General features: G+C 37.7%; 1 protein-coding gene across 1 annotated transcript in view; it reads left to right on the top strand.

Moving 5' to 3' along the window:
- The first annotated feature begins 160 nt into the window (after nt 1–160).
- ctnna1 (catenin (cadherin-associated protein), alpha 1) overlaps nt 161–15,080 on the top strand; it is a 126,171-nt gene continuing 111,251 nt past the window's right edge. The window contains exon 1 of the mRNA XM_079670860.1: nt 161–310. The gene's annotated coding sequence lies outside the window, so the exon portion shown is untranslated. The remainder of the gene's footprint in view (nt 311–15,080) is intronic.

Here is a 15,080-nt window from a genome sequence, read left to right as displayed (position 1 = left end):
CATTGGTGAGGTGATGGGAACAGGGAACAGCTCTGTAGACCAGGGAACAGTGAGAGATACGGTCTGTAGACAGAGAGTAGGTCACTTTCTGTAATCTCTCACATCTTTCACTCTGTCACTCTCTGCAGCGGACTGTCGTGGTTGACAATAGATCTGATCTGAATCTATTGAGTGAAGCTACTGTGTAACCTAACCTTCTCACCAAAGATGGAAATGGATTCCTGCCATCATTAGAATTCAGCTTGCGAGGAGAGTTAGTCAGAGTTTGATCCAACTCAACTTTGAGAGCTCTGCTGGGATCTGACCACAGGTGAGTGAGCTTTCCCCTGACTGACTGTTTATTCATTCCTTATGATGCTTCCCTCTCTCCCAAATGATGTTCAAAGTGGACCATAAAATAATTTTTTTAACACAGCCACTTTGAGCTATTATTTCTGCTCCAGGACAATAGCTGACCTGCTTTAATTAGCCTGTTGAGCTCTATTGACTTACAGCAAAAGAGAAATACAACCCTGAATCAAAATCACATAATTAATTTATAGTAGGCTATATCATTTTTCCTCCCTTTCTTTTTGTATTAGTTATAACCAAGATGTTGTCAACAAGTCAACATATCTTACGTGGCCAAATGTCTGCAATGTCAAGTTTGCTTTGACTCTTGCTCCAGATAAAGTAGATTGAGGATAAGGAGAGATTCCCAGAGGGGAAGAAATGGCAAATCAAGGACCTGCATTCAGTCCCCTATGATGAATGTGATCTGATGAAATTGTTTCCCATCAGGATGACTCATGCTAGCTTTGATGATCTTCTGTCATTTCATTTAGCGCAAACATCATGTGAATAAAATGTGTCCTATATTTTGATTTATGACGATATAACTGATGACATTCCCATCAAGATAAGTTATACTTCCTGTTTAGTGCTATTTGCTAATGGCAGTATGCTAACATGCGAAACGAAAATGATGAACTACCATTTAAACATTTTCATTGAGAGCTTGTTAGCATGCCGATGTTAGCATTGACCTCAAAGCATGCTGTGCTCATAGATGTCATTTACACAGAGGACACAGGTCCCACCACAATGTTGTGTTTCATGCTCAGTATTTTTGTATTTTCTAGGCTATGCCTTTTTAATGTGCCTTAATGCCATTTTTTACCAACCCGCCACTCTGATCCTCATTTTATTTCCTTATATCTCATGTATGTTTCATCGGGACCCTTTTGTCCCAACCACTTTAATCACAAACTGACGCCTTCGGCTGTGCTTGACGGTGCAGTCTCACTGAGCTATTATCATGACTGGACTTAGTAATGGGATGTGAATACAAGCACACATAATGTGATATTTCTCGACACAAATGATTGTATTATTTGCAAGTTGCTGCTGCTAACATCGTCAAACTAATGTGAGTTTAATTGGGGGCATTTTGAAGAGAAAAACTGATTTTGATGAAAAAATGAAGGAAGAGGTTTAATATTTTTCAAGAGCAGCCTTTTGTCAGTTTGAAAGTCACGGCCAATGACAGCCCTGCTGTGTTCATACAGGGAAAGGTGGATGCTAATTTCTGAGGAATTAGAGCAGGATGCCAAAGACAAGATTTGGCCTCGAAAAACTCAATCTAACAATTTAAATCTTTCTATGCACTTCATGACCAGCTCCGTTCTCCCCCATAATTTTTGATGTAACTATTTTGAAATGATAAACATATATATTCTGTGTTTATTCTAAACATATTTTGCTCCTCTTGAGAGAAATACAGTTGTCCACATCTGTCCATGTGTTGTGTGATTAGTCATCTCTTAGAAGGCGCTTATTTATCGATTATTCACAGCCGCATGTAAAGCATTGTGTGAAATTTCAAATTAGACATTCCATTGTTCAGCTTTGTGCAGCCTGCAACAAAACATAGTTGAACTTTCTTCACCTTTCTTCACCTGATAGCACTATTTCCAATAGTGCTATCAGGTACATGTACATGGAGCTTCAATAATTGTACTTATGGCTGCTAAAAATCTCCAGCAGTCTTTTTGTTTTCCTTCAAGGTGCGACTGGTGCAGCTCAGGTTACGAGTGCAGGGTCAAACCTCATCCGCTCAGACATCCATACAGTAGGTGGACGACGGTGCTAGCCCCGGGTCAGCTCCTGAGATCGCAGGTGTGCACCGGTATGAATAAGAAGCAGGGCATTGCTGAAAAAAGAGCACAAGCACTCAATAAAGCTCGGAATAGGATCAAGTGCAGAACAACCATAACACCTTGTTAAAGTATGTAGACAGTTGTGGCCATTCATGCTATAAATGAAAGCCAAAGCAGGTCCGATTAGATTAACCCAGGCCTAAAAATTGGCTTTCAAAAGACGTCTCAAATATGATTAAGCTACTTTTTGACAATGGGGTCCTGGATTACTAAATTGCAACAACCTACATTATGGTAATCCTCATTAATGAGATAATGTGCACAGAACACTGACCGGAGGCGGCTCATAAAAGCTGGAACAGACCACATAAAACCACAGTATGATGGCCTCGGAGGATATTACAGACGCTACAGCAGAACAATGTCACATAACCCTTAAAGTGATCAGCATGCTGAGATGAAATTCTGGCCTTGTTTTTTGTAATTCCAATTTAATCTCAAAAAAGTGAACTGTCCACTGCTTTTTAAACTGCATGTTTATCTACAAAATGATTGCACATATTGTTCCTTTTATTGAACATTTTTCTGGCTTGTTCACTGAAATTGACAAGATTTCCAAGAACCATCCATGTGACTAACAGCATTGTTCTGAAGTTAAATGTGCTTCTTTTGAGGTTTAATTGACTTTAATGTCCTGATATTTGTTCAGAAATTCAGTACAGTACATTCTGTACTGGCTAGTGTGCTGTAAATCCATGGTTATCTATACAACATCCAAGAGAGCCAGTTTGAATCAGCTTTAGCCTTTGTAGACCTTTTACAAGCACAACACCCTTTATAAATCCCTACAGGAAAGGGAAAACCCCAAAAAGCATAATAGAGCCCCTTGATGAAGTTTGTGTGTAACAGTGTCATATATGGTTTGAAATTGTCCCTTGACTTGGATCCTTTATATTTCCAATATGTTTAAATAGCATATTGACGCAACTTTTGATGTTTTGGGGTGTTAATGTGCTGGACTGTTCATTTGGCGCAACTCCACCAGTAACAACCTTTATATATACAGTCTATGGTAACAACAGATGTTTTTATACTTTAGTTTGTGTATTAATGACATAAAACCATGCACAGTATGAAAGTGAGTGGCTGGTAGGTGGATTTTGCTTCGTTGACAGACAAGACAGACAGCCAGGCTAGTCGTTTACTTTTCGGTTTTCTTTATGCTAAGCTAACCATCTGCTGGCTCAAGCTGTACATTTATAATAGAAAAGCAAGGTTGTAAGCAATCTTGTTATCTAACCCTCAGCCAGAAAGTGAGTATGTCTATTTCCAAATATGTCAAACTGTTCGTTTAAATCCCTAAAATCCATTTCCCCCCCTTGGAGTCTAAAGACACTGTCTGCATTGCCTTTTAATAAACTATTGATTATTCTAGAACATTTCTAAAAATGTAGAATAAAAGGTGATTTCAAAATGTCTAAAAGCTGGGCTGTAATGTCACTGCAGGTGGCCGCTGAGCATCATCCTCTTCCTGCCTTTTTCTCTTAAGTCCTGATGAGCTCTATTTATAGCGAAGCGTATCATTTTCTGTGACATTAAGTTATTGGACAGGATTAAGAAGATTTCATCATTCCTTTCTTTGTGAAAAAATGAAACAGCTTAGGGCTGTTTCCTGTAGTATAGGTGAACTGTATATGTATACATCTGCGAACGCAGCATTTAGATAAAGTGTTTTTAAAGGGGATGATTCTTCAAAGCGGGTTGATGCTTTAATTGCAACAAAAGTGACTTGAACACTTGACTAGTTGGTATTACCCGACTTTTTAGAAAAGTTAACTCCCACATTCACAGAAGAACCCATTGAACTTGCAAGCAATATCAAAGGGATATGTGATGCATGTCTTCCCAAAAACTAGGATGAGTTCTTGAGCTGATCACTGAAAAAGCATTACATTTTTTTTTATCTATATAATATATAATTATAATTTGCCTGGTCTGAGGTATAGAACATCAAATATATATAATTCGGGTTTTTTGGGAGGATTTTTGCAAACCAGCAGTAAGCATTACTGTCTTCATCAAATCTATTTGCAAAAGTTTCTGAGGAAAAACATTTTATAAATGCTGTATTCAATTATTTTTAATAAACACAGATCTTGTATCAGTTTATTATTAAGAGTTATACGGAAATTGTACAAGAAGTAAAATGCCACCTTGATTCTTTTGACTTTATGCTTGCAAGTTTAACAGAGTTTTGCAATTACAATTTCATATAATTACTTTTAAAATAATTACTCTTTTTTCAGTTACTCACATTTCTTTTTATTAACATGCTACCATGAGCCTTTTTGACTTTGAAAGTATTTTTATGTAGAGATGTCTTTAGTTAATGACATAGATTAGGGTTTGTTGAAGAAAGTTCATTTTATACAATGTAAATGAAATGGGTTGAACAACACATTATCAATGTCTTCAGTATTCAAGCCACAGCTTTTTGACAGCTTGGAAGTAAGATCATCATCATTATGTAGAAAGGAAACAGACTAACATTGTCCTTACAGATTCATGTTGCATGTCATGTGACTTAAGAACCCAACGTTACGTCCTATGTTATGCATGCTATGTTTACAATATGCTCAATAATAATGATTAGGCAGAAAGTGTGTCCTTATGCCTTGGAAGCCATCATCATCTAAATGGATCTAAAGTAAACAAATACAAAATAATGTACAGCCATCCATATAAATGCAGTACATTCATGCACTCATATTGTATATTGTGTTTTAATGGTCCACAACACATTATATATGGATGATTTCATAACCTTTAATATATACTGATCAGTTATTTTCTATCGCATCAGAGACCTGAGAACATCCTGTCCTCCGTGTCCAAAAATAAACCCTACAGTATAGACATGGGGCCGAAAACAGTGAGTGATAAGTGCTCTTTGCAAATAACTAATAAAACGTGGACAAAGTGGAGAGCTTAAGTATTTTTTCCAAGACTATCTTTAATTTAATATTTGCTGGTATGCCTTAGGCCTGTAACTGAATTAGGAAAATGTGAACTGAAAAGCCTGTTGCCAGAATGTCTGTTTGTATTAAATACAGGGATTTTAGGATAATACGATGATTATTTGTCTGATTTCCACAGATATCAAACCAGACATGTTCTAATTTATGTCAGACACAGCAATTGGTGCATCGCAGATACACTTTAGCCTTTGCTGCATGTCCAGAAACATCTGTTGATGTCAGGGCTGAGCACAAATGCAGAGAAAAACATGAAGCAACAAAAGAAGTAGCCTGCCCTGTCTGGTTCCCATTTAATAGTATCACATGCCTGAGATGTCATATGATGTTTTTGAAGACAAGATAAATATCTCATTAAATGCCCCAGGCGTTTGTTAATGCTTTGTACGCTCTAGTTTAGTGTATATTTATGCTACACTGCTGGCTTTGTGTTCACATTCCTTGCAGATTAAACACTAATGAAATATTTATGATCCAGTTTTCACACAAAGAAAGAAAACATGTGAATACAAATAAAATGTTATCCTGTGACTGTGACTAATCTTTAGTCCCAAACAACACCATGGCTTTCATTCCTGTCATAACATATAGATAATATTGTGTTGCACTGTTGGAGAAGCCTGTGACCTAAGATTTTCATCGACATAACGACTTTGTACCTATGACTAGTAAAGAACCTTGACCGAGATAACATGACATGTGTGTGCTTTCCCATGCATGTTGCTGTTGTAATGTAGTTTCCTCTGATGAGACGGTTGATAAGATTATAAATGGCTACCAGCAAGACAGATCTGTCGATATGAACTAGTGTCGGAAAAACTCTTCATTAACATCCAATCATATAATACATTATCATACTGTAGCGTTATGTAACTCAGCTCAAATTAAATGACTTAATGTTTGTTTGAATGGAAAACCAAACAAGTTTTGACAGGCAATGCCCTGAAATGAACTGACCATAGCTTTTATTATACTTGTTTTCTTCTACACTGCTGCTGGATGACACAGATCTTGTGGCCAATCTTTGGACAATCATATGATCTCCTTCTGCAGCTCCTCGGGGGGATTAAGCTCGATGAATTCACACAATGTGGTGAATCTGTTCCTTTGTAAAGTAACCACTTATGAATGACCGATGTTAAATACCTCACATACTCACACCAGAGCCTCACTTTTCTGAGAATTGAACACCATAACAATTTTCCTAAAAAGTTCTTTATCTTACAGGCACTTAAGAAAGTTGGGCTTTTCCCCACATTTTATAGTACAGACATTTATTTCATGTAAATAGGCTTTTGATTCACATTGGAAAGTAGTGTATGTTACTAGAAGGCAAGACACATTGACATTGAGATCACAATTGAGATTTGACAGCAGATTGAAACTTTTGCTTTTTAAAACATTGGTTTATTAAGATGAGAGCGCAGTTGTCTCGAATCAGTTGGGTATGCTCACTTATGATTTGTGTAATCTAAGAGATTAGAAAGTATTGTATAATAAGACATTTCTGATATAAAAGAACTTGCCAACAAACGTCTTTTAGCTGCATATTCGTCATGACATACGTTTCTTTGGTGACAAAAAGAAACAGCTGTGTTTTTACTTTGAACAACACTTTAAGTGAAGCTGTAGGAAAAGTGATTAGTTTGATTGGACATGATATGGGAGGAAAAACAGAGTAATTATGGCTTTGAATCAAATGTATTGTTTTCTCAGTCATTTCAGGCCGTTTTTCAGGGGTGTTTATGTGACAAAAAAAGCAGTTTGGAGCTCTGGAGCACAACATGTTCTCAGAAGACTACTGCTTCCTATTTTAAATGAGTCTGTAATCTCCCCTCCTGAACTATTTAGACTCTTATCAGCGGCATGTCATATGAATAATATTCTCCTTGTTTTGTTTTAAGAATCGTATCAGATGGGTTTATGTTTTATCTTTGACTAATGCTTTTTCTTTTTTTGAAATTCTCTTTTTATTCAGCTTTTCACATGTTTACACTCATAGATAATACAATATTCTCTGTAAGCCTTCTGTAGTTAACAGTGAAATCACAAATCAAATGTACATATTTGTGGATAATACAGAGGCAGGCCTCACTGACCTTCACACATGCTATAACATGATATACAGTACGAACAGGGTTATGGGGGTGTACCTGCAACTTATTCAAACAAGGGGGGCATAGAAAAGAAAATACTAAAAACAAAAAGATATAAAAATCCCTCCTAGACAAATGATGTTATTCTCAGTAGCAACATTCTTCTTGTGTGCAGAGAGATTAAGTACCTTGGTCATTATATTTCTGATGATCTCACAGATGACAAAGACATCCATAGACAACGCTGCAAACTGTGTGCCCAGGCAAACATATTAATGCGGAAATTTCACAAGTGCTCTGTAGATGTAAGGTATCACTTTTTAAAGCTTTCTGTACACCATTGTACACGGCTCACCTGTGGAGTAACTACAAGGCTAGAAGCATACACAAACTAAAAGTTGCATACAATGATGCTTTACGGTTGCTGCTGAGGGTACCAAGATGGCACAGTGCCAGCCAGCTGTTTGTTAACTTTGGGGTACCTACTTGTCAAGCCCTTTTAAGAAAGTTAATGTACAAATTCATGTGTCGCCTAGAAGACTCGGACAATCATGTTATCTTGATTTTAATTAACCCTGTGAAGAGTTCTACTCGGTTCTCTTCCATGATTTGGAGACATTGGCGCAATAGCCTATACAGACAGTGAGCATGTGTGGCTGGCTGTGATTGGTCTGATTTTATGTTTTTGATCTGTTTTGTGTTTAGCTTTTTATCTTATTTATTGATGTGTGTCTTGTCTTTTTGTATGTGATATGGACCTGGAGTCTGAAATAAAGATTGAATTGATGATCCTATTGGTCTAACATATATTATCCATTTTTCCCATCTTGACAAAAAGATTCCCTGTTGCAGTCTCAAAGCAAGGGTTATCCTTTCCATCTTCAAAATATCTTACCAAATGTCAATCCAGTCATCCAAAGTAGGTTTTCCTGGTTTTAACCACATTCTGGCCTTCTTGCAAGCAGCACTCAAGATTTGAAATAGATATTTATCTTTAGAGGAAAACATTTCTGGTGGTAAAGCACCCAAATATAACGATTCAAATTTAAATGGAATGTCTACCTGAAAAAGCTTTTGTAAAACTCCATGAGACTGCTGCCAGAAAGGATTCAATGATGTGCAAGACCAGAATATATGAAAATGGTTTGCCATGAGGCATCCACACTGTCGCCAGCATGCAGAGGAATTAGTATAATGTCTCTTCTGGGCATGGAGTAATGAGAAACCGTGTGAGGTTTTTCCAACAAAACTCTCGCCATGAGGTTGAACTTGAAGTTTTCCATTGTATCTCACATAAATTCTCCCAATCTTCTTCCTTCAGAACTAAGTTTCCTTCCCTTTCCCATTTTTGTTTTGCATACAGCGAGTTATCTTTTGTTTGTTGTAAACTCCTATAGATTTTTGAGACAACTTTCTTGTTTGAGCCCTCAAGATAGGCATCTTTAAAAACTTTTAACAAAGTGTTATCCCAGTGCACTTGTGTACTCTCCCTCTGTATTTGATCGATGTAATGAAGAACTTGAAGGAACCTGTAAAAAATCATCACGTTTCAAGTCAAACTGCCCCTTCAGATTCTGAAAGCTGTTTATGGACCCCTGTGAAAAGATGTGTAGTAGGCTGTCAGGCCTTTTGAAGACCAACACTTAAATCTTGCGTCCCATCTTCCAGGTAGAAATTCTAGATCATACACCATCTTAAAACCTTTACAGCCTCCCTCAAGTGATTTTGAGTTACCAGTTGGTTCAACACCTTAATTGAGTGACAGACAGATCCATGGGTTTCTCAGTTCGTTTAGTTTATTCATCAAGACCTTATCCCCAATTGCAGCTTGAATTGGAAATTCTTCTGATATAGCACTCTCAATCTCCTTCCATCTCATAACGTACTTTGGATTGCACCAGCATATTAATGGTCTCAATTGAGCCGCAATATAGTAATCTTTTAAACATGGGAGTGCGACACCACCCTTGTTTTTAGCCAATTGTAAACTCTGATATTTAAATGTTGGCCTTCGTCCCTGCCAAATGTAGCTTGAGATATGTTTATCCCACTCCTGAAATTGTTGGTCAGGTAGTTCTAGTGGAAGGGACTGGAAGAGATACAGCATTCAGTTTATATCCAGAGAAGGATCCATATTGTTCTAAAATTGAAAATAACTGTACCAGAGATTGTTCTGGGCTGGATAGATACACCAATCAGCAAATAAGGAGATATTTTGTTACTCCCCATTCATTACTATTCCCTTGATTTTGTTATTCTGAATAATCCACTGCAATAAAGGTCGCAAACAAGAGAGGGCTAATTAGACTAATGTTTGAAGTACTGTTAGTAAAACAAAGTTAACAATGTGGTTTAACCTTGTGCCCTGTGCACACCGAGTCTTACTTTTAGAGCATGACAAAAATACTTTATTAAGTTTAGCTTGGTCTAGAATTTAAAAAATCTGTATCATTATTTCATTCTTTGTCATGCTCAGATTGTTGTTAGAGTTATTGCTGACCTCTAAAGGGGGCACAGAAAAGAAAGTGAACACTTTGTGGAAAAAAGAACAACTAAAATAAGTAAAATAAAGTTTGCTTGTCTTTAAAAGTCTGTGATGGAGCCTTTTACATGTTTTTTTTACAGGACCAGATGTCTCATAATTTACCAATGACCCGAGCATCCCCTCATTAAAACATGAAACAATAAGCAGAGCTTGAAGAGGCTGACTCATTTGTCCCCAAACTGAAAATACTTGTGTCAAACGCAAAATCAAGAAAATCACGAAAGTACTACAAATTGGTTATGAGGATCTTTTTCATCAAGGGTTTAATTATGTTGTCGACTCCCCGTGTCTCACTACAGCGACACTGTTAATGCTAATTTCTCATAACACATTTATGAACCCCGGGGTCGCTCATCCTCCTCTTCCTGCTGTCACTCTTTTCTTTTGAATACCAAAAAGAAGAGAAAGTAAATTGAGAGTGAAGTGATTTTATAAATAAATATATGTACACATTAATGGATCAGTAATTCTTGTGATTAAAAATGTATTATTCTGAAAATGGCCTTTCTGCTTTGTCATTTTTTTTTACTTACCTGCCGTGGTGCCCTTGAGCAAGGCACTGGACACCCCCCACTCCCATTGCTCCCCGGGGGCTGTACATTAGCTGCCCACTGCTCCTAGTACTAGGATGGGTTAAATGCAGAGGCCACATTTCACTGTGTGTGCTGTGTGCTCTGCATGTGTGACCATTAAAGAGGGTTTCATCCCTCCGATTCTATTCTATTTTATTCTTGATAAAAGTTAAGGGTGAAATGTTTGACAGGAAATGCTTTTATTTTGAAGTTCAAGTATGTGTCTTTCATGTTATGATTTTAAATGAATACGAGTATGTCAGGTGCATTTACCCGTCTTCTACCGTTCTTGTTGGAAACTGTTACAATAATATAAGTAAAAAGGTTCAGTTTGGACTATACACTCGCTTTGTTCTTCATTCAAAGCATCTATTACACAACAGCATTTCCCCCATGGGCCTTTTTCACAGTACTCTCCACAAGTCAGGAAACTTGTTTTGCAAAAAGTAATGCATGCTTTAAAAGGTAATTGACTTTGCTCAGTGCATACACATTATTCCAACTAAAGATTCTTTCAATTAACCTTTTTTACAGCAGACATTGTGACTTGCCAGGAAAAGCAGAAATACAAAAGGGTAATAAACGAGGAAAATACGATCACATTTCTCTTAGGTGAGCTAGTTTCAGGTTTGGCTCACTGGCATGGTTTACCCTTCATTGAATTGAGTCATCGTTAACTTGTTTCACCACTGTGCTCTCCTGCTATCACAAGTAAAAATACCTGCCATTGAAAAGGCCTATTGGCTTCCTTTCACTTTTTCAATTGATTTTTAAATTGTACTCTTGACATACAAAGTGTTGAATCATCCCTAAAAGGAGTTGTTACGCCCTCTGAAATCTTGGAGGAGCTTACACATTCTGAGCAGAGACTACACTGGCCATCTCACTTTTGTAACGTTGTACATTTCCCCTCTGCAGGACTAATAAAGGAATTCTGATTCTGGTTCTGATAGCATCTTGCAAATTCTCAAAGAACAAAAAAGTCAAATCACTACACTTTTTGTTGTTCTTCTTAAAGCATCTCAAAAAATGTGGTTCCAATTTTTTTTCTTAATTTTAAGAGTTAGTACACACATGCAAGTTCTATACTGTTTATGCTATATAACTTGCTTATATACTTGGAAATGAGCCATTTGTTGATACGATTTAGAGCTGCAGAAAGCTTTTGTTATTGTTGGGTTGTCTTGCCTAACATGCCATACCAGTTATGAAATGGAGATTATATACTGTCTTGTGGATTTGCAGGCTGCCACTCTTGTTCAAGCCAATCTCTCTTTTGTTCAAAGGGATGGAGCATGACATTGACAGGAAAATTGGTGCGATGCGGGTGTTACCTGGCTGTCATGTTGAGTTGGGAACTTTCCATAATCCTGCTCTTTAGTATTCAGAAAACTATTTTTATTCAGCAATGCGCTGCATAAACAAGAGAACCATAAAGGATTCTGAATATTCGGGTCAATGTTGTCATTTCTTCCAATGTGTTCTGTCTTGTCTATTCTCACCTATCATTTCTCCGAGTTTCACTTAATATATATACGAAAAAAGAATATAAAACGTAATCATAAGAGACCAGATAGTTGTGAAAATGAAGAAAACTTGTTGTGTTAAGCCTGATGCTCAAGATTGAATCGTAGTAGTTCTGACATCTATAGTCATGCTTTGATAATGTGTGGCAAACAAATCATGGACTGCAGAGGGAACACATAGCCTCTGTCTTCCTATGACTGGAGGGAGCGAATCAAATGAAAGCCAACGCCTTCATAGATATGCTGAGTTAGACATTTATCTTTAGTGGGCATTCCTGGCATTATCATTTTAGCTGTGCATTTGGTATATGTATTGCAAAAACAATATATATATTATTATGTAACAATATGACAGAGGACTATACTCATGTGTTTCTGCCAACTGAAGGGAGGAAATAGCACGCTTCAATGCCTTGCAGATCACAGCGGGCCTGGTTTGAGCAAGTGGAGAAATGTGGCCAAACATCACATCTCAGAACTTAATGGAATTTTCTAGAGATTTACAACTTGATGTGTTTTTCTCATCTTATTTTCATTGCATATCTTGTTGGTAGTATTTAATCACGTAAAAGTCATTACTTTTTTAAAGAAAAGGAAAACCTAGAGACTCATACAAACCTGGGGAAAGGTAACATGTCAGACATTTTACAACATAATTTGTCTTTATCTAAAACATTGGTGTCATTGTCAAGTCATTGTTGTTAGAGCTTTATTTTGTATGATAAGATAATGCTATGAGGTACAGTTGTGTGTTTGCACAGAAACAAATTGGTTAGGTTTAGCAAAGATGCTGAAATGGCTGCTCCGTGAAGGTTAGGGAGCTCCATGTCATGGTAATATTAAAGAGGACATGCTCATTTTCAGGTTTTTACTTGTATTTTGTGATTTATTTTGGAAACATTTTTGCATGCTTTCATGTTGAACAAACACTGTATCCACACTAAAAAGTGGGGGGAATTATGTTATAAGCCTGCCTGTGACACAGTGAGGAGATCCATGTCTAAATGGCTTATTGGATCCCACTGTGAGGCACCCGGCTAAAAACTGCCCCGGTCATCTTATTTCACAGTTTGTGTGTTGTTAGGCACTCCATATCCCCAAATGGAAGTGCACCTTTACTAACAATGTTCATACGGTTTCCTTTTAAATAACTATGGTTGGGGTTGTTATGATCACTGTTAAGATCGCGGAAAAGGTTGGACCCAAATGCAGACGTGAGAACATGGAAGAAGACCGGAGAGATAAACATGAAGCGTGACGTGACAGGAGGACAAACTAACAATGAACCGACAGGGGAACACAGGAAGAGACAAGACTAAATACAGGGAGGGGTAATCAAGGAACAAGAGACAGCTGGGTAAAGGAGGGAGAAACACAAAGGCAACAGGTGAACACAATTAGACAATTAGACACACAGGGAATCTAACGACAGAGAGGAAAAACACAGGGAGAAGGACCAGACAAGAAACAAGGAGGAAAACATGAAACAGGGAGAACAGAGCAGCAAAATAAACCCAAACCTAGACATACAAAACTAAAAACGTGACATAACAAAAACATTGTGACAGGGGTACAATCATGGTCATGATAATATAAGAAAAACGGACACTGGAAAACCATTAGGTATGTTTAAGTACGACAATTTGTTTAGCTATCCATCCCCCCAACTACCCCCTAACAAACAGCGTACAACACGTGATAAGGGGAATAATACTCTCTTGTTACTGGCACAAACATAGATTTCCTGGAATTGTTGATCCTGTTGAGCACATGTTGACCATAGTCAACGTTGTTATCCAGAATCTAATTTAGATAGGCACATATATTTAATTACAGAATCAGTGGCTTGCGTTATGTGTGGGGTTAGATATTATTGTGTGCCATGCCTGCCTTTATATATAGTAGTATTCATTAATAGTAATTCTATTAAATAAAAAGGGCAAAATGTTGTGAAGTTAACAGCCTGCAGCAATCTAAAGAAAGATATTTACTGTAACAAATTGTCTTTATGATTTAACTCTTGCCTGGCTCTTCTTGACACCACTCTGTAAAGACTTGTGTGCCAATAAGGCAACTGATGGAGAACTTTGATTCGCTCTTCTTTAATCACAGTTTCTGAGAAGGCCCATTTCATCTCTTTATCTTTATTTCTCCTGTCTGGGCTCCTATTAATGTCCTAGCTCGTGTAGACCCATCCATGCACCAGGCAGTGAATGATTGCCTTCCCGTCCTTTCAAAAACTATAATACATTTGCCAAACTTGCTGGATGTGGAAGATCCATCAGTTAAACTGCAGAGTCATGTGTGTGCAACATTTGGTTACATATCTTTTAAATTGATTTTTCTTGAAGCTACAATCAAAGTACAAAATCACAATTCATCTTTCTGCCATGTCCCGTCCCTGTTTCATCTGGAGTGCCAAACGTAGCATAGTTATATTAGTGCTGTTCTTTCTATGTCATTTTAAGTGTTTAATGGCATAGATATTCTGCTCTTCAGGCTTCACCAATGATTTGTTCAGAAATACCTCCAAGTAGTTCATCCAGTGCAGGTCTTTTGATGAGCGTGCGAAGAGTGCAAGTGCGCATCAGTCAGCTCTCCAGAAATAAACAAAATTCAAACAGCTTATTTTCACCTCCAAGATGTAAAAAGAAATATGTATGCTGTATTGATAGTGTTGGACCCAGGGGGCTCTATGAATTAGTGCTCAGCGTCTCCACAGCGAGAACTCTCACCTCACTGTAGTGTCTGGGGATTCATACAGTGTCTGTGGGGTTTCAGCACTATCTGTATACAGCACACGCGCCTGCAGGTCTGCAAATAACTCTGTGACGTGCCCCCCGCCCGCCCACCACGCCCCTTTGTTGATCCATACTTTATTGCTATATTTATGAGTAATACACAGGCTCCAACACAGTCGTTCCAATCAACCCGGGGGTTGTGCACATTCTTTCCCCACCAGCCATAAAATTAGATTAATAATTTGAATAAGTGCTGATGCAGATGGAGCTGGTGGTCAAGTGGGTTTATCTGATGAGTTTATAAATATACTGTCCTGAAGTTAGCAGACACCACACTTTTGAACAAAGAAAGTCTTCTGCAACTGCTCAACTGTCAGCTGGTGAAATAAAGAATATTAACATGTCAAACAGAATGCGTTGCTAGATC

Source organism: Notothenia rossii, assembly GCF_949606895.1.
Source record: "Notothenia rossii genome assembly, chromosome: 3".
NCBI classification, from domain to species: domain Eukaryota; kingdom Metazoa; phylum Chordata; class Actinopteri; order Perciformes; family Nototheniidae; genus Notothenia; species Notothenia rossii.
This window is presented reverse-complemented; position numbering and strand designations above follow the sequence as displayed.